At 35.7% G+C, this 26995-nt stretch overlaps 1 protein-coding gene across 1 annotated transcript in view; it reads left to right on the top strand.

Moving 5' to 3' along the window:
* LUZP2 (leucine zipper protein 2) overlaps positions 1-26995 on the top strand; it is a 228118-nt gene that overhangs the window by 39341 nt on the left and 161782 nt on the right. The gene's annotated exons all lie outside the window — the stretch shown is intronic.

Below are 26995 nucleotides of genomic sequence, written 5' to 3' on the forward strand. Positions count from 1 at the left end.
AAAATGTACAAACAATAAATGCCAGAGACGATGTGGAGAAAAGGGAACCCTCTTGCACTGTTGGTGGGAATGTAAATTGATACAGCTACTATAGAGAACAGTATGGAGGTTCCTTAGAAAACAAAAATAGAACTACTATACGACCCAGCAATCCCACTAATGGACATATACCCTGAGAAAACCATAATTCAAAAAGAGTTACGCACCACAATGTTCATTGCAGCTCTGTTTACAATAAGCAGGACATGGAAGCAACCTAAGTGTCCATCGACAGATGAATGGATAAAGAAGATGTCTCACATATATACAATGGAATGTTACTCCGCCGTAAATAGAAACGAAATTGAGTTATTTGTAGTGAGGTGGATGGACCTAGAGTCTGTCATACACAGTGAAGTAAGTCAGAAAGAGAAAAACAAATACCATATGCTAACACATATATATGGAATCTAAAAAAAAAAAAAAAAAGGTTCTGAAGAACCTAGGGGCAGTACAGGAATAAAGATGCAGACATAGAGAATGGACTTGAGGACACTGGTCGGGGAAAGGGTAAACTGGGACAAAGTGAGAGAGTGACATGGACATATATATACTACCAAATGTAAAATAGATAGCTAGTGGGAAGCAGCTGCATAGCACAGGGAGATCAGCTCAGTGCTTTGTGACCACCTGGAGAGATGGGATAGGGAGGGTGGGAGGGAGACGCAAGAGGGAGGAGATATGGGGATATATGTATATGTATAGCTGATTCACTTTGTTATAAAGCAGAAACTAACACACCATTGTAAAGCAATTATACTCCAATAAAGATGTTACAAAAAAAAAATGATGGAAACTACAGGTGAGTCACAGAGAAATGTAGCCAACTGTAGTCCTTCCAAAAGTGTTTCACTGCATGGCACATATTAAAAATAATGACATTATATGACAGCAATATCAATAAAGATATTTGGATTCTGGTGATTCAGTATTAATAACAAATATAATATAAATTGTGGAGTCACTCACTGCTGTTCACATCTTGGTTTAACTGTGAATTTTGTTGTGTGTCCATTGACAGATCATTTAATATCTCCCAGGATTTTGGGGGGTTTTGTTTTTCTTGTTTTCCTTTGGATGATTAGTATAAGGCGTGCCCTTTATAGAATTGTTATGAGGATTAAATACAAAAGCATTGTGTGGAGTGCCTCACACAATGTGGAATAGAGCAGACCCTCAATGGATATTATTTCTCTCTTGAAAATGACTTCCTCTACTACAGAAGTCAAATTATAATTTTTTTCTTTCTTTTTTATAATATTTCTATGGTCTCATAATATTTAAAACTGTCCTCCATTTTCCTCCTGTCCTAATCTGAATGGAGCCTAAGAGGCATTTTTTGCTGTTTTTAGCCTTCTCAACTACAAACATGGCACACATTTGTATACCATTCTTACTTAGGTTTCCTTTCTTTTATGTTTTTGTACGTATCCTTTTATGGCACAATCTTATCATAGGAGCGTGTGTGTGTGTATGTGTGTGCATATTAGGTGAAAGGCTTTTTTTTTTTTTGTTAAAGAGCTCCTGACTTATTTATTTATTTATTTACTTTATTTTTTTGGCTGTGTTGGGTCTTCGTTTCTATGCAAGGGCTTTCTCTAGTTGTGGCAAGGGGGGGCCACTCTTCATCGCGGTGTGTGGGCCTCTCAGTGTCGCAGCCTCTCTTGTTGTGGGGCACAGGCTCCAGACGCGCAGGCTCAGTAGTTGTGGCTCATGGGCCTAGTTGCTCCGCGGCATGTGGAATCTTCCCATACCAGGGCTCGAACCCGTGTCCCCTGCATTGGCAGGCAGATTCTCAACCACTGCGCCACCAGGGAAGCCCCTTTTCTGCTTTTTAAAGAGCTTTATTGAGGTATAACTGATCCACAGAGAACTGCACATATGTATTAAATACAATTTGATGAGTTTGAACGTACACATACACTCATGAAACCATCTCCACAGTCAAGGTTATACCACCTTCCAAAATTTCCAAGTGCTCCTTCCCCTTTTTTTATGGTAGGAACATTTAACATGAGGTCCACTCTCTAAAAGTTTTAAGTGCATTGTAAAATATTGTTGATTATAAGATTACGCTGTACAGCAGATTCCTAGAACTAATTCTTCTTGCCTAACTGAAACTTTATATTCACCCATTGAACAACAACTTATTTCTCCCTCGCTTCCCCAAGTGCCTGGTAACTGGTAACTACTGTTCTAGTCTCTGCTTCTATGAGTTTGAGTATTTTGGATTCCTCAAATAAGTGGAATCATCCAGTATTTGTCCTCTGTGACCAGCTTATTTCATTTAGCATAATGCTCTCAGGATTCATCCATGTTGTTGCAAATGGCAGGATTACCTTCTTTTTTAAGTCTAAATAATATTCTATTATGTGTATATAACACTTTTTCTTTATCCATTCATCTATCCATGGAATTTGTGTTGTTTCTACAACTTGGTAATCATGAATAATGCTGGGATGTATTGATATATGGGAATGCAGTTATCTGTTTGAGATCTTTATTTTAATTCTTTTGGATGTATATCCAGAAGTGGAGTTGTTGGATCATATGGTAGCTTTACTTTTAATATTTTGAGCAACATCCATACTATTTTTCATAGCAGCTACGTCAGTTTACATCCCCACCAACAATGTAGAAGAGTTCCAAATTTGCCACATTCTTGCCAACATTTGTTATCCTTTTTTTTATCCTTTTATCTTTTTAATCCTTGTTATCTCATTGTGGCTTTGATTTGCATTTCCCTAATGATTAATGATGTTGAGCAACTTTTCATGTACCCATTGGCCATTTGAATGTCTTGTTTGGAAAAAATGTCTATTAAGGTCCTTTGCCAGTTTTTAAATTGGATAATTTGCTTTCTGATGTTGAGCTGTATGAATTCTTTATGTATTTTGGATATTAAACCGTTGTCAGACATGGTTTGCAATTTCTTTTTTCTATTCCTTACATTGCTTTCTCATTCTGTTGATTATTTTCTTTCTATGTAGAAGCTACAGTAATTAAAACAGTATGGTACTGGCATGAAGACAGAAGTATAGACCAAGGGAATAGAATAGAGAGCCCAGAATTAAAGCCACATACATACAATCAATTGATATTTGACAAGGGACACAAGAATACACAATGGGGAAAAGATAGTATCTTCAACAAATGATGTTGGAAAACTAGATATCCACAGGCAAAAGAATGAAAGTGGATCCATATCCGAACCATACCAATAAATTTGAAATAGATTAAAGACTTAAACATAAGATGTGAAACCATAAAACTCCTTGAATAAATCATAGGGGAAAAGCTTCTTGACATTGGTCTTGAAAATGATTTGTTGGAAATTACATCAAAAGCATAAGTAACTGAAGCAAAATGGACAAGCTGGACTGTGTCAACGTGAAATCATAAAATGGACAAGTGGGACTATGTCAAAGTGAAAGGTTTTTGTTTTTTGTTTTTCTAAATGGCAATCATTTTACTCGAGTATTAGCTTTAAGTATTATTACCAAAGTATCTCTTTACACATTCCCCATGCTTTGTGTTGGTTATTGTTCTCTTAGGATCCTAAGTCCCAGGAAGTGGCTTCTCTTCACTAATGACTGTTATTCAATGGATGACACTTTTTGTCACGAGTCTCAGCATGTCCACCTCTCTGACTCATTATTACCTAGTGATTGATTTAAATCTAGGACAGTACTTCTCCATATTACTTCTTATCCCTTTTGAGGAATAAATCTATAAGCATGATTTAAAACATAAATCCCTATATTTAGGTGAATGGGGTTTCCAGTAGTTTTAATGATTATTGATATATCCTAAAATTATTATTTGCTTGTGTGTTAGCTTTAAAATTTGTATTGTAAAATCCTTTTGTTTCCTCCTGTTTCCTTTAAGTGAAGAAAAGTTAATATTAAATATTCTTTATTGGTTGTATAGATATGGTCACAATCATTTTTTATTCCGCAAACTTTTTTTTTAATACCTTTTCAATACATGTCAGGAACTCTTCTAGAGTTGGTAATACAGTGAAGAACTAGCCAGATAATATTTCTGTTCTCCTGGGGCTTATGTTGGAACAAGACAGTCAAGTAGAGATAAATGCTATGAGGTTAATACAGCCAGGTTACAGGATACAGGATAATCAGTGGGACAAGTTGTCATAGTAGGTTTCTGTAACAAGCAAGAAGATTTTACCTGAATCCTAAACAACGAAGAGGAGGCAGACATATGACAATTTGGGTGGGGCATGAGTGTCAGGAAGAATTGAAAGCAAATTCAAAGGCACTGAGATTGCAAGTCTTGGTGTGTTTTAGGAATACCTTAATAATGGAAGAGTAGTTGACAAAAAGATAATTGAAAGATGAGTTCAGAGAGGTGGGAAAGATTTGCATCATACGGGACCTTAGAGGACATAGAAAACTAAACATTTTGACTTATATTGAGTATAATTTTAAGCAGGCATTTATTATAGCCAGATATGCATTAACAAAATGATGATGCTTATTTGTGAAGTATAGTTTACCGTGGGATAGTAGCAGAAGCAATAGGTCCAATTCAGTGACCTCTGCAGTATTCCAGGTGAGGAGGACAATAACCTAGGCTATGCTAGCAACAGTGAAGTTTAAGAGAATTGACCATATTCTGGAGAAAGAATCTATAGTATGCAGTGAAGGCACAGGGGAGAGGTTTACATACAGATATAAATCAATGATTTTTTCCTAAGTTAGGGGACTGAGCAAATGAATGGTATCATTTACTGTGGTAGGGAAAACTTGGAGGTACTTTTCTTAGAAAAGACATGTAATATTTGAGAAAGAGCCCTGGAAGACAGCTCGGAAGACCTGAGTTACGGTTGTTACTTTTTCTTAATAAATAGTGTACTAAGCAATAAGTCACAAAATCACACTGATCTTAATCATGTAAATTCATTTAGGTGGTTGTAAAGTTTACTTCCAACTCTAAAGTCTTATACTATGATGAAATTAAATAAATTACAAACTCCAGTAGGTTTCCCCTTCAAATGCTCTAAATATATTTATTTTACATAATTATCTGATTCTTAGAAATTTTAGAAAATGCGTTCTATGATATTACAATATGAGTTATGTGCTTTCAAAAATCTCATTTTGTGTTCATGCACAGTACCATGATATTGAACAATAAATCCTTTTCAATTATGAATTATAACATTAGCAAAATAAATTATAGTGTTTTACATTTGCATGCAAAAATGAAAATTTACTCAGCCATAAACAGAAATGAAACTGGGTCATTTGTAAAGATATGGATGGACCTAGAGTCTGTCATACAGAGTGAAGTAAGTCAGAAAGAGAAAAACAAATATCGTATATTAACGCATATATGTGGAATCTAGAAAAATGGTACAGATGAACCTACTTGCAGGGCAGGAATAGAAAGTCAAACATAGAGAAAGGAGGTGTGGACACTGGGGGGAAGGGGTGGGTGGGATGAATTGGGAGATTAGGTTTGACATAAATACACTACCGTGTGTAAAATAGATAGCTAGTGGGAACCTGCTATATAGCACACGGAGCTCAGCTCAGTGCTCTCTGAAGCCCCAGATGGGTAGGATGGGGGGGGGGTCCACGAGGGAGGGGATATATGTATACATATAGCTGATTCACTTCACTGTACAGCAGAAACTAACACAACATTGTAAAGTAATTATACTCCAATAAAAAAAAAAGTCAGTATCTATCATTGGAACAGATATGTACAACTATGATATAGTAGAGAGATTTGTGATTTACAAACACTTTCCCATATGTTGTCTCCAGCTTTTAGAGCAGAATCAATATCTACAACACAACTTGTATGTACACAAGGCATTGTGTAGTGATTTGTGGTTTAAAAAACGTTTTCCCATATGCTATCTTGCATTTACAGCCAAAGCAACACAGTAGACTCACTTCAAAAATGCTAATAATTAGAACCTCTGGTCTTTTTTGTGGTTGTGGATAGTAAACATCTCCCCTTTCCGTATTTGCACAGGGAGTTTTAGGACATGAGTGCATCTTCGTTAAAAAGTTAACCGTGTTACATTTCATTTCACTAAGTTCTGATCATCTTTCGAACCTGTAAAGATTCTCATAGACGTCCCTTCCTCCAATCCTGCATGAATTTGAATCACGGGGAGACTATGGACTCCTACAATTAAGACTCTGGGCAATGGAATCAGAAAAACTGGGTCCAAATTTTGGCTCCAACCCTTTGTGATCTTGGGTATATTTTAGTTCTTTGCCTGTTAGTTTATGTAATAACAGATTCATCATAAGACCTCTCTCCTGCGGATATTAACTGAGATCATCCTGTGCAATTCTTAGCACAAAGCCTGGTACAATGTTAGCACTTACTCATTGTTACTTGTGTTTATTATCATTACCGGTAATGATACTTTGGACTTCATTGATTTCCATTCCCAGAGCATTTGGTGTCAATATTGAAGGCAAGCACTGAAGCTCATGGAGAGAAAATTTTCTCATGGAAACATGGATTCATCCATCATGTCATTTAACATAAAAACGAACTTTCCTAATCAAAAAAAAAAAAAAACACTGGATTGTAATTGACCATTTATTTGCTATAATAACTGTTTGCCTGAGGGTCAAAGCCAAGTTTACCTAACTGCTCTGGCTATAGGATTTGGTGCAGTGAATGACATATAACAGATACAGAAGATACTTAATAAATGGCAATAGCTAATATTAATAGAAAGCTTGTTACATGTCAGATATTGTTATGAGGTTTAAATACTTCAAATGTGTAGAACTCTAAAAATTGAGTACTATATTTACCCTCATTTTAGAAATGAATAAATTGGGATTTTGTGACCTCTTCAAAGTCTTGTTGTAAGAAAGCTGCAAGTCAGACTCAAGGGGTCTATTTCCAGACCCTGACTCTTAGCCATTATGTTGTATTTCCTCTCAAATAGACTGATAGTCAGTCAAAGGGCTGACTATCTAGCACTTACCATGTCATATTGACAATATTTCTTTATATATCATCTCTAGTGGTGGAAACTACTTAGGAGCAAAATAATATCTTATTCAAGTGGCACAATGTTTGGCTCTTGAACTCAAAAAGTAGAACAATTCTGTAAACATTGTAGAGGTTTGGTGCAGAAAAGTGCAGTGAATTCATGTGATCATTACGGAGTCACTTCTGTAAACATTGTTCTTGATAATAATTAGGATCTTGAATGAGACTAATATCTCTGAAGAAGGAAGTTTGGAAAAAGTCAGAAGCTTGCTTTAGTAAAATCAGAACAAGATGTTTTTCAGGGAACTTTGAAAGAAAGGACAGGCACTATAGTACATATCCTTGAAAAAAAAACAACAAAAGAAAATTTGGAAATATATTGTGCATGATCTTAAATATTCCAGAAGCTTGTACAGATTGCAATTGACTATCTCATAAGATTAGACATAAAGAAGAGTTTAGGAATAGGAGTCAAGTACAAACTTGATTACTATGAACACTGTAGCATTCCATTTAATAATATATAAATGCATTTCTGTTGCTTGTACCTATTATCTTTAAAACTAAGGGAATAAACCAGTTGTAGTGAGAAGAGAAAGTCTTTAAAAATGCTGGAAAAGCCAAAGTAAAACAGTTTCTTTTCCCTTTTTTTCTGTTTGCTAAAGAAGTGTTTGTAATGCTTAAATTTCTGCTGTGTAATAGTGTGTGTATTGTGTGTGTGCTGGCATTTAGGATTCTGGGAAGAGACCAAGATAGATGTCCAGTAGAAGGTAGTCTCAATGAGGACCATGGCACTATATTTACTGATACATCTCTAGTGCCTAGAGTATTAGAAGTTACATATTAGATGCAAAATAAATATGTGTAGAATTAATAAATTAATGTATGAGTGAAATATGAATGTATTCATTTCCTAGGAGCTTTGCTTTAATAGAATTGGATGCAATACAGCAGAGCACTTGCTATATGTAATAGAAGAAAAGAGAAATCAAATCTATCTATGGGGTAATGAAAGTCATTATTGAGAAAATGAACCTTGAGTAATGAATAGAACAAAATATGAGAGGAAATTTCACACTAGAAAATTTTGCTGTTATCATTTGACTTGGTGTAGATTTATTAAATGATCATATTATCCTCTGTAATAGCCCTGACCCTCAACCAAAAGTAAAATGAAATAATAAATAACATTATCATGCTATTCACAGGGAAATGTGCCATTAAGGTAATGGAACAGACTTTATAAAACAGCTCTTATTTTTCCAAGTGGGTGTTTTCCCTTTCAAAAAAATTTGCTTTGGAAATGCAAAATAGAATACTATATACCAGAACTTAGTTTTCTATAATATATTGTTAATGATCCATTCTATTTTCATTCAGAAAAAGTGAAACATAACTTGGAAAATATGCAAAAGTGACATATCATGCAAAGTCATTAGTATCCATAGCAACTGAGGGTGAGAAATACTTTGGTTTAAACAAAATTCTATATATAATTAGAAAGTAATGTAGTGAGGTGGATGGACCTAGAGTCTGTCATACAGAGTGTAGTGAGTCAGAAAGAGAAAAACAAATACTATATGCTAACACATATACATGGAATCTAAAAAAAAAGGGGGGGGGGTACTGATGAACCTAGTGGCAGGGCAGGAATAAAGACGTAAACATAGAGAATGGACTTGAGGACTCGGGGGGGCGGGATGGGGGGAAGTGAGAGCAGCATCGACATATATACACTACCGAATGTAAAATAGTTAGCTAGTGGGAAGCAGCAGCATAGCACAGGGACATCAGCTCAGTGCTTTGAGATGACCTAGAGAGGTGGGATAGGGAGGGTGGGAGTTAGGCTCAAGAGGGAGGGGATATGGGGATATATGTATGCATATGGCTGATTCACTTTGTTGTACAACAGAAACTAACACAGTATTGTAAAACAATTATACTCCAGTAAAGATCTATTAAAAAAAAAGTAATGAAGTTAGAATATGTTTGCATTTTATAAAGTGCCTTACTGTAAATTCTAAAAAAGAAGTTTCAAAGATATTGTCAGAGTAGAAAGAAGACACTGTTTAATTGGAAGTATGCCTTACCATATGTTTCTATTAAGTATAAATAAATAAAATACAGTGAATCCATTGTACTTTCGTACTTTGCGTAATGACCATGGTTTAACGGAAAGAACACTCAACTTGGAGGCCAGAGATCTGGATTCCAATTTCATATTTAGTTCTGACAAACTCCTTGGGTGATTTTTGGACTAATAAATTCAGCTCCTTGGGCTTCAGTGACCTTACTGTAAAATGAAGCAGTTGAGCCAGGGGAACCCTGAGTGATATACTGTAGCAATATTCTGTGATCTTCTGGGTACGGCCATTATTAGCAAGAAAGGAACAAATGCAATAGCATATATAAACACAAAACAGGAAAAAAAAATATAAAGGTGTCTTGGAATGATAATAACTGAACACTTTGTTGTAAACTACTCTCTCTCTCCCTTTGGTATCATATTTGCAAATCAGAGAACTGGGGAAAAAATGCATTAATGGTATAACAAGAGAGAGAATTTAATATATTCTGAAAGATATTATTAATCAGCCAATGAAAATTGCTCAAATCAAAACATCACTATTATTAATTTTGCTGAACAAAGTTCGTTTCCAGTAAGTGATATTTAGTTTGTTGAGAAAAATATTCTGCATTTCACTCTTAAGGCTATTCAATCTTAAGAGTTCTACAAAGGTTGAGTCTCATAATCTGGTTTCCTAGTTAGGTATTTCCAAGCAGAGATCCTTTCCTTCTATCACAGAGGTACTCAAACTTGGCTATCAATCAGAATCACTGGGACTCTTTTATGTAAACAAACAAGCATACAAAACAAAACAAAAACTTATTTCTGGGCTCTACTCTGGACCAACTAAATCAGATTTTGTGGATGATGGGACTCAGATACTGATATGTTTAAAAGCTCCCCCCACTTGATTCCATTGTGCAAATAGAAGAACCAGTGAAAGCTCACTGTCCCCCTCATATAGTCATTTAATTCATTCAGAGGAGAAGATTAAATTCAGGCTTAGACTGACCGTGCTCATATTTATCACTAACCCTAATAAGTGTGGAGACAGCTATTGTGCTCTACCTTAACATTTTCCTTGAGTTACTTATTCCATAAGAAAGGAAAGCAAATTATTTGCATTAATCACATGCATTTACAGTTCTTAAAAGTGCCACCACTTTTATAATTAGTGAAGTTTTACATTTTATTAAATGTTGAATTTTTAAAGCTACCATACACTTTCATAATCTACTTCAAACCTTTCAGTTCGCAGAAAATAAAATTAAGGCTTAGAGAGTGAAAATGGCTTGCTCACGGTAACAGAACCAAAAATTTGCAGAGCTAGATCAGGATCCAAGTTTCCAGATGCTCATTTCATTACACATTAAACCCTGTTGCCCCCTGACATTTCATATTCCTACCACAGAAAGGACTGAGAAATGTTGTAACTGTTAGGAAGTTTGTTTGGCATTAGCAGCCTCAGTGTTTTAAAGTCCTTAATACAGAATGTGTTTTTGCATATTTGATACCAAAGTAGTGTGTATTTTATTAACATTTATTAATCTCCTAAGTGAATGTTAACCTATTACAAAGTCTACTACTTTATGTCTGTCAAACACTTTCATGAATTATCAAGAAACTATTCATAAAATTTCACTTTGAAATTCTGAAGAAAGATAAAAAAGAAATCTTAATCAGGTCGTAGTACCCTGCAGATAAGTATGCAGATGTCATGAGGCACTCAGTATTGCAGTAGCTGATAACATGGGCTTTGCAGTCAGAGTTGGTTCAAATTCTGGCTGTTCAACTTTCAAAGTTAGGACTATGGTCCTAACTTTGAAACTACATGCTTCTGCTATTAGAAAACCTTTGCTGAAGCACTTCAACTTTGCTTCTTATAAAAATGAATATGGAGGTTTCAAGCATTCTTGTCAGCACATTGCCATTCACAACAACCTTCTAGATACTTATTTTCTACCTTTTCCTAAAAAGGTGATCATGTATGAGTAATGTGGCCTGAATATTCTGATTAGCATATGAACAATGATGATGTCAACAACAATGGCAGTATCTGATTTGAGCACTGGTGAGGATTAGATGAGAAAATGTATACCAAGGTTTAGTCCATTGTCAAGCATAGAGTAAGCACTCATTAAGTAGTCACTGTTCTTTGCATTATCAATAATTAGCAAGACCTTAAAATTTTTTATACCAAACAGTATGTAAAGGAGAATTAAACAGATTGAAAATGTAGTATTTAAAAACACTGATTTCCCAACTAGTGATGTTAAAAATTATATCAAGCTTGGTAGAGACCAAGGAGGTTGAAGTGGGTTATCCTAAAGTAGGGAGCATAGGGGATTGGAGCCTGAGCCAAGAAAAAGGAGTAAAAACATAGGAGGGGAGGAAGTGCAGGGAGTTGGAGCTTGCATGGAGTGAAGAGGGTTTACCTGTAGACAGGCAATAGCAATAACAGGAGATGTCTTATATACAGGGCATTGCTCAAACAGTTAAATATGTAAGTTAAAGGGAGGCAGGTTTCTTACTATCTGAGAAGGAGGTTATACAGATGGAAAAGGAGAAAACCTGTGAGGTAAGATTATTATTGGAGTATAACCATGTGTAAATGCATATGTATAAAATGTGTGTTTTCAAAGATGTTATATATAATGTATATAAGTAAGTGTATATATCCATATATTCCCCTAGCTCTACCATCAAAAGGGCCTGGGGTCACCTCAGTCCCTCTGTTGGGATCCTCAATAAATGATCACCTCTATGAGCCCATCTAGAACCCAGATCTCAGTTTCAAAATAGTATTTTCCACTATAAAGAACTAAGATTTCTTGGAGAAATAACTAATTTCAGTGCTGGTGTTAGGGGAAGTACAAGATGAACCTAGAAAATCTCATTGTATTAGAAAATAAGAAATTACTCAAATAATAATTGGAGCGTAGAAGAGGACACAGAAGCCAGTGTGAATAGGTCAACTGGCCAAATTTGGGGAAAATCTAGCAACACAATAAAGAGTGATAGTAATGGATTATAAACCATTAAAATAATAGGAAACTGTACTGGTATAGAAACTATACCACCATGAAACCATACTGGTGTAGAAGGATAGAAGGAGAGAAGGAAGGAAAGAAGGGAGGGAGGAAGGAAGGAAGGAGGGAAGGAAGGAAGGGAGGGAGGAAGGAAGGAAGGAGGGAAGGAAGGAAGGAAGGGAGGAAGGAAGGAAGGAGGGAAGGAAGGAAGGAAGGGAGGAAGGAAGGAAGGAGGGAAGGAAGGAAGGAAGGAAGGGAGGAAGGAAGGAAGGAGGGAAGGAAGGAAGGAAGGAAGGGAGGAAGGAAGGAAGGAGGGAAGGAAGGAAGGAAGGGAGGAAGGAAGGAAGGGAGGAAGGAAGGAAGGAAGGAAGGAAGGAAGGAAGGAAGGAAGGAAAAAACCAATAAGAAGTTTGAGAATTAGGATGCTTAACACAGTCCTGAAATACTTCTCCCCAGAATACCTATTGATTACAAAAGGAAAAAGAATAATTTTATAGCAGTGAAGTATGGCAGATACCACCTAAATCAAAACTAACATCACCAGTAAAAGGGCATGTCAAATTTATGTGCCATTTGATAGGCTGCAATGAGAAAAATACCATTATCTCTGTGATATTTCTCCCAAAATTCCATAGCTTTAATCTTATCAAGAGGAAATATCGAACAAGCACAAGATAAGGGACATTCTACAAAATAACTAGTTTGTAATCTTCAAAAATATAGAGGTCATGAAATCGACAAAAAAGGCTTAGGATGATTGAAGGACACTAAAGTAACCTGACAACCAAATGCGAAATGTACTTCTGGACTGGAAGTTTTTATGATAAAGGACGTTATTGGGACAAATAGAAGAAGTTGAATGGAATCTAAGGTTAGATGGTAGCAATGTATCAGTGCTGATTTTTTTTTTTTGATGCTTATGTTATATGAGGATATCTTTGTTAGTAGATAATGCACACAAAAATATCTGTGAGCATTATGTTGGCAACCGACTCTCAAATTGTTCAAGAAAAATCAACTTTTCTTTAACTCTACTTGGATTTGTGTTACTTTCAGAGTCTAAAAATATAAAAGTAATAATAGTAAAAATAATGACAGCATCAGCATTAACAAAAACACCAACTATTGTCAGCCTTTCAACTGATCAAGAATGGTGGGTAGAATTTAAATCCTTCAATGTCCATTCCATCTAGTTTGCCTCTGTGTCCTACCCTTCTCTCCCTGTCCCCTGCCATTTCTGACATACAGTAGAGCTCTTTTAATGTACCGTATTTATGTTTCTGTGCTTTTCTTTACGGGCATAAATACACAAAATTCTAGTTAATTGACTTATTAAACTATATTAAATAAGAGATTTTTGTCTGAATACACAGGAAAGGAGGTTTGTAGGTTTTGGACAAGAGGTGTTACTCAGGACGCATAGAGTGTTGGCTAAGGCTTCTGAACAGGAAGCATAGAACACACACCTTCAAATTGGTATTTACGGCTTGTCTGAGACCTGAGAAGCTGTTGAAAGGAGGCCATTATTAACCAAAGACATGTGGAATAGGGACAAAAGTAGGAATGTTATGAGATAATGATCTGGGCTGTGGATAAAATGTATCAGGATGACAGCTGCTTTACATTTTTAGAATGACTTGTGGGAAAATAATGGCTCAAACAGGGGAATCCAGGTACCTGGAAAAACACAGTTGTTTATTTTGCCGCAAGTAGATTCAGGCCTTGAGGACAGAGAGATACCATTTTGAACTCCAGATTTGCCGAATTGTTTCAATTATCATCACCTTGGTGTCTTTATCTGTAAAATGGATATAACTTGTGGGTTGTTTTGAAGCTAAATGACTTGGAGATTGAAATGATCTGCTTGGAATTTTGACTCCTCTGTGCTCAATGTGTGGCAATTCCTCGCACTGCTCCGCATCTTAGTACTGTGCTTTCTCCTTATCAGGGTACTTGATCTTCGTAACACCCCTGTGAGCAGTAATCTCATCTCTTCCAGATGAAGGAAGTAGACTGTAGATACAGTTGCAAGATAATTATGTAAAAGGGCGATAAAGATAATAACAGGTAATATATATTGAGCGTGTATGTATCAGGCACTACTGTAGTCACCTTGTATACCACAACCGTATTTATTATATGTTATTATTTTTGTCATTTAACATGTGATCTAAGGCTTAGAAGAAAATTTAAGTAATTTTCCCAAGATCACATTGCTAATATGTAGTAGAGCAAGATAAACTACATCTATCTGATGCCCAGAATTCAAGGGATTACTATACTCCACTGCCTTATTGTGAGAAATGGGTATATGTTGCCACTACTATTTATAGCAATAATCCTAATTTGCAATATTTAATATTTTATGAAATGTTCATATATATTCTAAGTTATTGTATTCTTGCAACCTTGTGAGGGAGAGGTGGCTCAGTTTATCCTATTTTTTTGTTTTTTAGAGATGAATTGAGACTCAGATAAATTGAATCACTCACTTGTCCAAGATTGTAGATTAGCGGAGACACAGTTCAGGTCTTCTGACTCTGACCATCCGACTCTTTCCCATGCACTCTTTTCTCTGCATATTAATGTCTTTATTACTAAGACCTCATTGTGTAGTTTGTGGGAGTAGTAGAAAAGCATTTGGCTGTTGTCCCTCGGAAACAAGATAAGAGCATTTCAATTCACTTTTGTGGCTGATAATTTTGATTTTGTATGACCATTCAGTTTTTTCCAAAGTAGTTTTCTCCCCAGGTTATTAAGTTAAGCAGCGTAAATGTATGTTTATTTTCCACTTTGCATTCATAAAGCATCATGAGATATTCAGTACATCAGGGATTTTTAAAAAATATTTAGGACCACTAACACTTAATGAATGAGGAAAGATTTGGACTCTCTCCTGGAAAAAAATATATACATTCAAAAAGGTTAACTACAGTTTTAGGAATTTTGTAGCTTGCATCAAGCCCATACTCGGACTCCGCATTAAGAACCACTTCCCTTTCACATTCCTACCACCACTGCTGCTACTTAACTGTTAGCATTTATGTTCCAGGCATTGTTCTAAATCTTTACACTTTATATCTAATTTTATCCTAATAACAGCTATATGGTATAGTTACAATTATCTTTAAAATCTTATATATGGGGAAATCAAATTGTAGCTTGCATTCTCATGAGTATTTATTTTCCAAAATTATCATATTAGAATTCCACCTGTAATTGTCTTTCATTTTTTGTGTACCTATTCTTCTAAATAGTTTATTAAAAGGCTGACTCAAACTCTGCTACAAATGATCCTTTAGGAACTCTATTTTGTGCATTTCTATATCCTTGGGGGAAAAAAATCTCCTTTATCACAAACCTGGTTTTTGATCACTAAGTTGGTTTCATTTATGGCGTACTGTTTTCTGAAATAAGGCCCATGTGAATGGATTAAACATTTTTGCTCTATTTTTTATCTTTTTGTTAAGAAACGATCTATTTTTAGGGAAGCTAAACCTTCTAGGCTGCGGAGACTGAGATACTATGAGAAATGGTGCTAAACGTAATCAAGTCAATTTATAGATTCATTAATATACCAAATTGCATGTGCTGCTGAATTTAGTACTATACTAAAATCCTCAGGCTTTTATTTTTATGGAATCCTTTGTCACGGCTAAATGATCATTGTAAATGTCCTGAAGACATCCCGATGACGTATCTGCTCATAGGCATCCTACTGTTAAAACACAATTTCTGGGACTTCCCTGTTAGTGCAGTGGTTAAGAATCCGCCTACTCTAATGCAGGGGACACGAGTTCGAGCCCTGGTCCGGGAAGATCCCACATGCCTCGGAGCAACTAAGCCCAAGCACCACAACTACTGAGCCTGCGCTCTAGAGCCCTCGAGCCACAACTACTGAGCCCATGTGCCACAACTACTGAAGCCCATGCACCTAGAGCCCATGCTCCGCAACAAGAGAAGCCACCACAATGAGAAACCCGCGCACCGCAACGAAGAATAGCCCCCTTCTCGCCGCAACTAGAGAAAGCCCGCGCGCAGGAACAAAGACCCAACTCAGCCAATAATAAATAAATTAATTATTTTTTTTAAAAACACACAATTTCTTCAAAGACTATGAACTCCTGTAAAACTAAGAAAGCATTGAAGACATTGTACATTCTAACTTTTGTATGACAGTCAAATTATGGCCATCTCAGTTTGTTGTGTGATCTTTCATGGTCCAGAGGAGGGAATCAAAATGATAGTGAGTTAGGTAAAATATAATGGGAATGAGGCTTAATCTTATTCTTGATACTGATGACACAGCCTAGTAATGTAATTAGAACATTTCTGGACATGACCCTTGCCATATATCTCTGTATTGATTGTTGGCTCAAAGATCATGGTGTCTAGCCCCTGCCATATTTTGCCACAGAGAGAGAAGAAAAGTGGTTTACTGTTCCTCTTTAATAATGTTGATAATAATTTAATGAAGATGACAAATATTTCTTAATTTCATGTAACAGCACCTTGAATATGTGTGGGGAAAAAAAGGAGTGATTTTTTTCTCTGATTGTATTTAAATAACAATCTTTTTAAGAAGGAAAATCTTAAGGGCCCCAGATCTGTACACTGTTGGCTTAATAAATAGTTGTTGTTGTTTTTTTTAATTCCATGGATACCCCTCATTCTTATCCTTCTCAACTTTTCCTTCTTATAATGTCTATACCTCCCACACTTGGGCTTAAATCAAAATAAGACTTATCCCAGTCCAGGATAAATGTCAGCATGCTCTGTAAGAGGAACCCACTATAAATGGGCATAGCCTCGTATAGGAAAGGTTTGAAAGAGACCCAATGTTTCTCTTATTCCGATCTTTGTTCAAATTATAAAGTTTCGTAAACATTGGGAAAAAATCATAATATACAAGAGTAGGAAATGATTTTAACAGTTATCTAAATCCACAATCCTCTTTTGCAGATGGTAAAGTCCTAGGTGGGTTGCTTAAATTAGTAGTAGTTTTTAGTCCTGTCTGACAATAGAATTACTCATGAAGCTTTTAAAAATTATCTACATTAGGCCTCTCTCTTAAATATTCTATTTCTGGGCTCTACTCCTGGAAAATCTACTCAGAATATTTGGAGATGAGGTTAACAATTGTATTTTATTTTTAAAAGACCAACAAGTGATTCGTATGTGCAGTCAAGGTTAAGACCATAGCATTAAGTAATTTTGCCAAGTCAACAAATGTATTAAATAAATGACAACAGAGAAAGCATATCTTTAAAGTCCTGATTTTTGGGTCAAGTCTCATCCCACATCTTTTTAATAAACTGAGTTAACGGCATCATTCTATCTACCGAGACCCATATATTTGCTAACCTAAATGTTAGTGCAACAGCAACCAAAAGTCTCAATGCTTCTGCAGCTTGAGAACAAATACAGTTATACCAGTTATTTATTGCAAAATTTGTCATTGGGTTTAATATGCCATTGTGTGTCCTTAATTCCTATGAGAACAATGCAGCATGCAGTAAGGTAATGACTTTGAGTTGGGAAGGGTCTTTGTATGGGGCAGATATGAGGGGTAAGAATTCAAAGGGAAGTGAAGCAGTAGCAGGAGGAATTCTGCTTCTGACCATGTGACAAATTATATATTCAGTAAAATTCTTCTTCTCAGTACATTTGAATTTTTCAAAAGTTAAAACGTGTATTATTGTAGATGCTTTTCAAACTCTCAAGAGAGAAAAATCAATTCCCAAGTGCAGATAAACAATTGAAACAAAATTATTAAATGAACCTGAAGTCAAGAGTATCCTAGGGCCAAATGCTACATACAAAATTAACTGGCACATAGATGTTCTAGGCCTTGAGCCCAGCAGCTAAACTTAAGCTGTTGAATAAAGCTGGGATACTCAAAGGGGCTATACCCACAGTCAACGCGTAGGCTGAGGGTAAGTAAAAGGGACATCTAAGGAAAACTTTCTGCCTCTGCAGTGTCTCTGGGTTACAAAAATGTAATGACAATGATGATAATAACAATAATATCTCCCCTGAGACTTTGAAGCCTATAAAGTAAATACTAGCATAGTATAAGTAAATCCAAACACATTATCACAATGAATGCAAATAGACTAAAACATCTAGAATAATGTCAATTATATTTAAAAGTACTAATATATGCTGTAAGTACTCAAAATATTTAAAGTAAAAAGATAGAAAAAAATGTAAATATACCAGAAAAGCACCAACTAAAATAAGGTCGAGGCAAGTAAATTAATACCAGACAAAATTATATTTAAGACAGAGATCATTATTAACAGAGAGAATCCTTATTTAATGTGAAAATATACATTCCAAGGATGATGTAATAATTCCAGATATATATGAATCTAATAAAACCGTTATAAATTATAAAGCAGAATGGCTATTAGAGTTTAAGATACTACTCATGAATTAAGTATCTGATAGGTCAATCAGAGAAAAGAGTCAATAAAGATGTATGCTATTTTAAAAACACAGTCAACAAGATTAATTCAATAAGCAAATGTTGACTTCTTTACCCAACAGTTAGAGAATACACACTATTTTCAACTATAAATTAAAACTGGTAACCTGCCAACTATAGTCTCTACCCTTATGCTACAAATCAATAACAAAAATACATATTTTTGTTGATAAATAAATACCTTTAAAACACTCATTGGTCAGAGAAGAAACAATGGTGACATTTTAAAAAATATTTAAACTGAAGTATAACGAAAATACAATATTAATATGGGTATAATTTAGCTATAATAATAGTCTAAGAGAAAGGTACATTTAAATTTTTATATTAATTTACCTTCCCACCAGCAGTACATGAGGGTTCCCTTTTCTCCACATCCTCACTTGTTATTTCTTGTCTTTTTGATGATAGCCATTCTGACAGATGTGAGGTGATGCATCATTTTGGTTTTGATTTTCATTTCCCTGGTGATTAGTGAAGTTGAGCATCTTTTCCTGTGCCTGTTAGCCATCGGTATGTCTTCCTTTGAAAAATGCCTGTTTAGGTCCTCGGCTTATTTTGTAATTGGGTTGTTTGGCTTTTTTATTTTTTGATACTGAGTTATATGAGTTCTGTATATATTTTGAATACTAAACCCTTATTGGACATAACAGCATTATTTACAATAGGCAAGATGTGGAAACGACCTAAGTTTCCATCAGCAGACGAATTGGTAAAGATGTGGTATGTATATACAATGGAATATTAGCCATAAAAAAGAATGAAAATTTGCCATCTGCAACAACATGGGCTGGTCCTGGAGGATGTTATGCCTAGTAAAATAAGTCAGACACAGAAAGGCAAATACTACGTGTTTCCACTTATAGGTGGAACCTAAAAATAAAACTAATGAACAAATATAACAAAATAGAAACAGACTCACAGATACAGAGTATAAAATGGGGTGGAAGAGGGGCAAAATAGGCGACGGGCAAGAGTTAAGAGTTACAAACTACTAGTTATAAAATAAATAAGTTACAGTGATGTAATGTACAGCACAGGGAATATAGTCAATATTTTATAGTAACTTTGTATGGAGTATATTTAATAAAAATATCAAATTACTATGTTGTATACCTGAAACTAATATAGTATTGTAAGCCCACTATACTTCAATTAAAAATTTTTAAATACAGTTTTATATTAAAAAGATCAGATAAAATCGTAATGAGCCAAGCATCCAACTTGAAAAGTTCGAAAAGCAAAAAATAAATTAAACCAAAGCAAGTGAATAAAAGACAAAAAGAAGACACTAGTGGAAAATAAACATTGATAAATTTAAAAATCTAATAAAATAGCTTCTAAAGCTTTGGTCAAGAAGAGGACTATAATAAATGACCTTATAATGTAACTACAAATGCCAAACGGTATTAAAAATATAAAACAAGAGAGTGCTCTGAAAAAAATTGTATATTGACAGTATATTTTAACACGAACACAAACATGTGCAGATGTATGTAATTATCAAAACGAACTCAAAAAATACAGGGAATTGACATAACCACTAAAGAAGCTGAGTTGTTAGATTTCTTCCCAAAGCAAAAAGAAGCACACACACAAAAAAAAGGCCCATTTGGTTTAGGAAATAAGTTTTAACAAAACTTATTAGAACAAATTTCCTTAATCTTGTACAATTATTCAGAAGATAGATAACGAGTGAATTCTTCCCAACAATTTTAGCATAATATTAGTATGACAAACATGACAGTGTTTGAAAAGAAAATTACGGCCAGACAGCTTAATTATAATCAAACATTTCTCTATACTGAGTCAAAATCTTGTTTCCCGTGCATTTTACTATTGAGACTGCACAGCAGAAGGAGGTGAAATCTTGGTCTTTCTAAACCAAATTTTCTTGGTAGAATCCTGCCATTGTACCCTTACGGATGTCAATTCTTAAAAATGTTATCTTTCTTTCTGTGCCTTATGGCACAGAACCTTGTCGAATCGTTGTAATGTAAAACAATGTTAATATATGTAGAGCACTTAGTATGGTACCTGGCAAAGTGTTAATATAAGCACTTGATAAATGTGAACTATGATTATTTTACTGTCTGGCGCTGCATTCAGGGGTGAACTCATGTAAAGTCCATGAAATAGTTCTCTTATAGTTTAAAGTCATTTAGCATGTTCCCAGCCACCGCCTCCTCATTCTCACCCCTTCAATATAAATCTTGTATTTTAAAGCTAAAACCCTTAATACCTTTATCAGATCTTCATATAACCTTGTTTAGACCCAGCAATCTTAACGCTTGTCTTCATTGGGGCATATCCTAGTTCAAGTATTTTGAATCCAAGATTCATGCATGGGATTCAGGTAGTCTGTCCAGAAGTATGCATACACTTTTTTTTTTTTTTTTTTTCCCAGAGAGAGGATCCGTAGTTTTCATCACATCTAGGAGGTTGTCTCTGGCATACAATATCTAGAATCGTGCCTTGAATGAAGCACAACCTTCCACATACCCTATATCTAAATTGTCTTCAGTAAATCCTCTGGGGACCCGTTTTTAAGTGACAGTTGTTGAGTATACTTTTAGGAGCCTATGCTTAGAGAAGCATCCTTTCCCTGTCTTTCTGAAACTGAATTTTGTCATCCAAGACTTGTTCCCTCCCCAGAATGGAAAATATAATTTTCCATTGTATCTTACTTTTTTCCTGAAAAATTATAACCACTATATTGAGAGATGCTCTCTTTAAAGATAAAATTATTCTTTTCAGACAGCACAATGGTTTCCAGGGCAGCTCAAGTAACTTACTAGGACAAAGTTGTTCTCATTTCTCACTGGGGGAGAAAGTTTCTAAGAAGTTGTTACCATCACATCTAGAGAAATTGGAATTTAAGATAATGTCTCATTGCTCTGTATTTCTACCTGTCTTGACTGTCTCACCAGGAGCATTTGGAAAAACCAAACAGCTGTTGCGAAATGCAAAGAACGTTAATGATCCGTATAAAGTGAGAAAATATTGCTACACCCTTTCCTTTTGAATGATAATAAGGCTGTGAACAATATAATCCTTAGGGATGTTCCGATGCAAAGTAGGATGAGGTGTAGTTTGAGTGTTGCTGAGCTTGCACTATTTGAGGGGAGGAGACAAACAGCAACAGCAGCAAGAAATATAAAAAAGAAGCAAAATCTTCTAAGATGGCCTCACGTCCATGTCTGCACGTCCATATTCAGGGCTTTACTCTGTGGCTCGTCTCACATCCATTTTGAAATGCAATGTTCCTGGGAGATATAGCACATTTATCACTCATCAGTCATAATACTGAACTCAATCACATGTATGTGGCTTGTTATACTCTACTGAGATATATTGTATCTACCTCCACTCTCAGCCCACTAATTAGCCAGGAACCCAGTGAGTACAAATGAGCTCCACGTGTGGTGGTCCTGTTGCACGTAGACACCTGTTTGGGCTCCCTATCCTCCCACATCTACCATGGCTTACTTTAACTCTTACTGTTATCACACTGCTTCCTCACTTCCAGCTAATAATCTTCATAAGTACATAGTGCAGAGTTGATCAAAATCTATTCTAAGAGATTATAATTGATTATAATTATATAATTATAATTCAAATGAAACAAAGTTCATAGAGGCCTAAATTAATATTGGAAGAGGAGGAAACGGAGTTAAACAGAAAGAATTACTCTTTGTTCCAGATCACTTTCTATGTGTATGCACGTTTACTATAGAGGTTGCCACATCTGACCATACATGTTAGACATTTTTGAAAGTGAATAAAAGGCAGGTTTTAAGTGGAAACACTGGGAGAAAAGGTCACTTGAGATTAAATAATGTGATTTTTTAAAGGTATTAATTATATTCCATAATAAATGATTTTAAAGAAAGTAATTTTAGTATGGATTTTAATGGTTTCCCACGTTCTAAGATTTGTGCAGTCGCAGGAAGACACTTGTTAAGTGTACCATGTTTGCGCTGGATCTAAATGAAACTTGGAGGACTTCGCACAGTGGGCCCATTGGAAGCATGTCTTCTGACTTAGCATGGTAGCACATCATTATTCATTAAAACTCTGATTTGGCATTCGTCTCACACTGAAAAGAACTACCCCATTCCTTGTGGCTAGATATCATATACACAAATTTTGTCAAAATGGATCGTAGATGTGTATATGAGCTAAAACTAAAAAAAAATTAGTAGAAAACCTGTGAGTAGATATCTGTGACCATGGTTTAGCTAATAGTTTCTTAGATATAGTACAAAGAATAAGTAAAAAAAGAAAAATAGATAAATTGGACTTCATCAAAATTGAAAATGTTTTTCCTCAGAAAACACAAGAAGACAAGAGTAAGAAGACAAGCTGCAGAATGAGATAAACTGTTTTAAATCATATCAAATAAAGGACTTGTATCCAGAATATATAAATAAATCTTCTTCAATAATAAAAATACAGCTAACTCTATTTGAAATGGGCAAAGAATAGGCATTTCCTCAAAGAAACTAAGCAAATTACAAATAAGGACATTAAAAATTTGCATTAAGGAAGTATAAATAAAAACCACATTGAAGGGACTTCCCTGGTGGCGCAGTGGTTAAGAATCCACCAGCCAACGCAGGGGACACGGGTTCAAGCCCTGGTCTGGGAAGATCCCACATGCTGCAGGGCAACTAAGCCCGTGCGTCACAACTACTGAAGCCTGCGCGCCTAGATCCCGTGGTCCAGAACAAGAGAAGCCACTGCAGTGAGAAGCCCGCACACCGCAACGAGGAGTAGCCCCCGCTCACCGCAACTAGAGAAAGCCTGCGTGCAGCAAGGAAGACCCAATGCATCCATAAGTAAATAAAACAAATTTTTAAAAAACCACACACATTGAGGAGGAGAATAATATTGTGGAATAAGTTTTCTATCATCTTCTTCCAGAAGAATGTGAATTTAAACAATCACCCATGGATGAAAGATTCTTTGTGAAAGTCCAGGAGTCCAGCAGAGAAATTCTGGCACACAATTGGAGCAAACATGTCTGAGATTGGACACATTGAAGAGGGTAAAAGGAACAAGAACAAGTTGAGTTTGACCAATAGCTTTGCCACATACCACTTTTGTGACCTAAAAACTATGGGTTAGGTGCTCTAAGATAATCTCACTGAAAGTCGCTGTTTGATGCTCAGCAGAATTTCAAGAACTTAGAAAGTTCTTACTAAATGTTAACTACTGTTTTTGTTTTTGTTAATACTTAACATTGTTCTCATTTCCAAAGTAGAATAATTTAATCTACCTTAAAATATTTGTTGAGAAGTTTTGATAATAGTGTACATATAAACACTTGGCCTGGTCAGTTCGCCCATGGCAAATATTGAGTAAATAATTTTTAAAGATTATAATCTAAAGGTCCAAACATTTTGCTGCTTCTTTCCTAGTACCCTTGAATGTCCCTGGCTTGCCCATCCAGCACAGGCTGTGGGGCACAGCAAGTGTAGCATAGTTCGACACTCAGGCTCTGGGATTATCCAAAGCCAACCCCGCCCTTCGCTGCCACCAGCACTCTCTTATTTCCCCCTCATTCACACTAAATGTCTTTACCATACATTTCTAGTAATTCCTCTTGCCCTGTGGAATGACATATTTTTTCGATTTATTTTTGGCAATGGGCTAAACCGTTGTTATCCATTTTCTCATCTAATCCTTATCAGTGCTCAAATCAGATACTGATTTATTTTTAATTGTCCCTTTTATTATTCTTCACAAATTGTCATGAACCTTCCTGAGTTCTTTTTTCTCCCCTAATGTCCTCATAAGGCTATAACTAAAGAGCTCCTCTCAATTCCTGGCTCACAAGAAGAACTGAAATAATCCCATGAGGGTAATTCTCTGTATAACCCCCCTATCAGGGAAGGGAATTAGACATATTTCTTGCTGAACCCTGCAGTGACTATTCCGTTGGCCATGACAACCAGCCTGGAACAAGATGTTCTAAGGGGAAACTGTTCAAAAGTTTCTTTTAGAAGCAAAGTGACATCTGCCAGATTTAATGATCCATTTAGTAACATACGTACAACTGCATTTTTCTGTAACGAATCCATTGGCAAGAGGAGATGTAGTAGATGAGGTTTATCAGACACTACTGTGTGCAAAGCACTGTGCTACATGCAGCGAGGAATAGAGCAAAAGGAATCTAGTATCCCACTTACAGCTGTGCAGTTGGGAAGCTAGGTGCATGTGTCAACATGATGTGTAAGGTGAAAAAAGGGAGAAGTTGTTTGGGGGTCTTTGGAAATCTCGCAAGGCTTCATAGGAATGGTGCTATTTTTGCTAAGCTTGGGGGACTTCCTAGGATTTCAATCAGTGCAGAAGTGTAGAATGTGAGGAAATGGCAGAAATACAACCACAATGCCTGAGAAATACTCAGATTAATTAGAAAATGAGATTCTCCAAACTCCCAGGAGTTTGGGGAGAGATGAGCCTGGAGCTAGACTGAGGTCATGCTGAGGTGGTCAGTTGCTGCTAATGGTATTAATTCCAGTCTTAAAACCTGTTTCGCAGGAAAGCAGCACACCAACAGAAGCTGAGTAACATCTCGTGGCTTCAAAAATTCTTTTGAAGAGTTAGTAGGCAACTCAGTTAAGAGACAGAGTATAAACTATGGACCATACTTTTTCTTCTTTTCCTTTAAGAGGATAAATTAATAAAATAATACATTTCCACCAAAGAAAGGAGGAAGGATTCCTTTTTTAGCCAATAGAAACCACTTGCATTCTCCTCTTATGATAAAACAAGGCTCCAGTCCAGACAGGGGGAGAACTTAGATTTGAAGTTCCCAGGAATGTCTGAGGTATAATTTTCATGATTGTCTGGGTTACTGGCTGTTCTTAGGTTTTGCTATATTCTTCCTTTTGGCAACATTTCAAAGAAGCACTGGGTTTTACATATATATATATATATATATATATATATATATATATATATATATATATATATATATATAATATAGATAATATATTATATAGATAATATATTATCTATATAACATATATAAAAGTCTTAAGGGGATTTCTGTTAGATAATATATTTTATTGAAAACAAAGCTTCATGTGATTGGAGTCTTTATCCTGATCATTTTCTTGGTAAGAAATCCAATAGCTGTTGTACTCCATTCGTGTCACAGATTACAATCTAAATGTAAAGGAAACAGTAAGGAGATAAATGGCCATGGGATGAATGTCTATTTATTCAGTTAACCATCTCTTCTGGAAAACATTTTTGTTACCTCTAGGTTTTATATTGTTATAAAATATTGGATAATGAACAACTTTTTGCCTTTTGCTTCTTTTTCCCCTATACTATTTTTAGGCTTATTCTTTAAAAAATGGTAATACTGAGTTACAGTGTAATAAGAATCATAAGACAGTTAAATATATTGTCAAATTATTTTGCAAAAGGGTTATACAAATTTATTATCTCTTTAGTAGTTTTTAAAACTACCTTTGCATTATACTTTCACTTTCTCTAAGTGTTTCATATTCTCTTCAGTTTTTATAAAACAAATTTGATGCATAAAAATGCTATCTTGGGATATGAATTACGTTGATTCTTAGTGAGGTTGTCAACCACCACAGTCTCCTCTGTGGAAATGGTTGGTTAATGACCTTAAACCACTAATACAGTGTTCCCTTTTATCGGGCTATAATTAGTCTCTTGAAATTTAGTCATCTCTCTCATCAGTCTGCTACCGTCAACCAGTTGTCATGGATACTTTGTTCCAGGAAGCACCCATTCTGTAAGTTGTGCTGTCAACCTGAATTTATGCCCTCTGGATACTTCACTCTTGAATTTAATTGCCAGAAAGGCCTGAGTTCCACTAGAAGTATCATGACCTCTACACTGCCCCTGAAGACTCACCAGACTCTCTTTAAATCAGATTCTGGGCTGTCCTTCAGTAAAGAGAAATATTTCTCAAATTTATTTCGTCATAGAATTGTTTGTGATATTATCACAGTTATTATTCCATAGGGCCAGTATTCTATAGAACCCACATTAAGAATTGTTTAATAGCGTCTGGAAAAACTAATTCAGAACTTTATGAAGTCAATGTAAGCGTTTGTTTGAGAATGACTGACCCACATTTTGGGTGAACTTTTTTTTTTTTTTTTTTTTAATGGAGAGGTATCTTTATTTATTTATTTTTGGCTGTGTTGGGTCTTCGTTTCTGTGCGAGGGCTTTCTCTAGTTGCGGCAAGCGGGGGCCACTCTTCATCACGGTTCGTGGGCCTCTCACTATCGTGGCCTCTCTTGTTGCGGAGCACAGGCACCAGACGCGCAGGCTCAGTAGTTGTGGCTCACAGGCCTAGTTGCTCCGCAGCATGTGGGATACTC

This window comes from Eschrichtius robustus, chromosome 11 (assembly GCF_028021215.1).
Source record: "Eschrichtius robustus isolate mEscRob2 chromosome 11, mEscRob2.pri, whole genome shotgun sequence".
Classification (NCBI taxonomy): Eukaryota; Metazoa; Chordata; class Mammalia; order Artiodactyla; family Eschrichtiidae; genus Eschrichtius; species Eschrichtius robustus.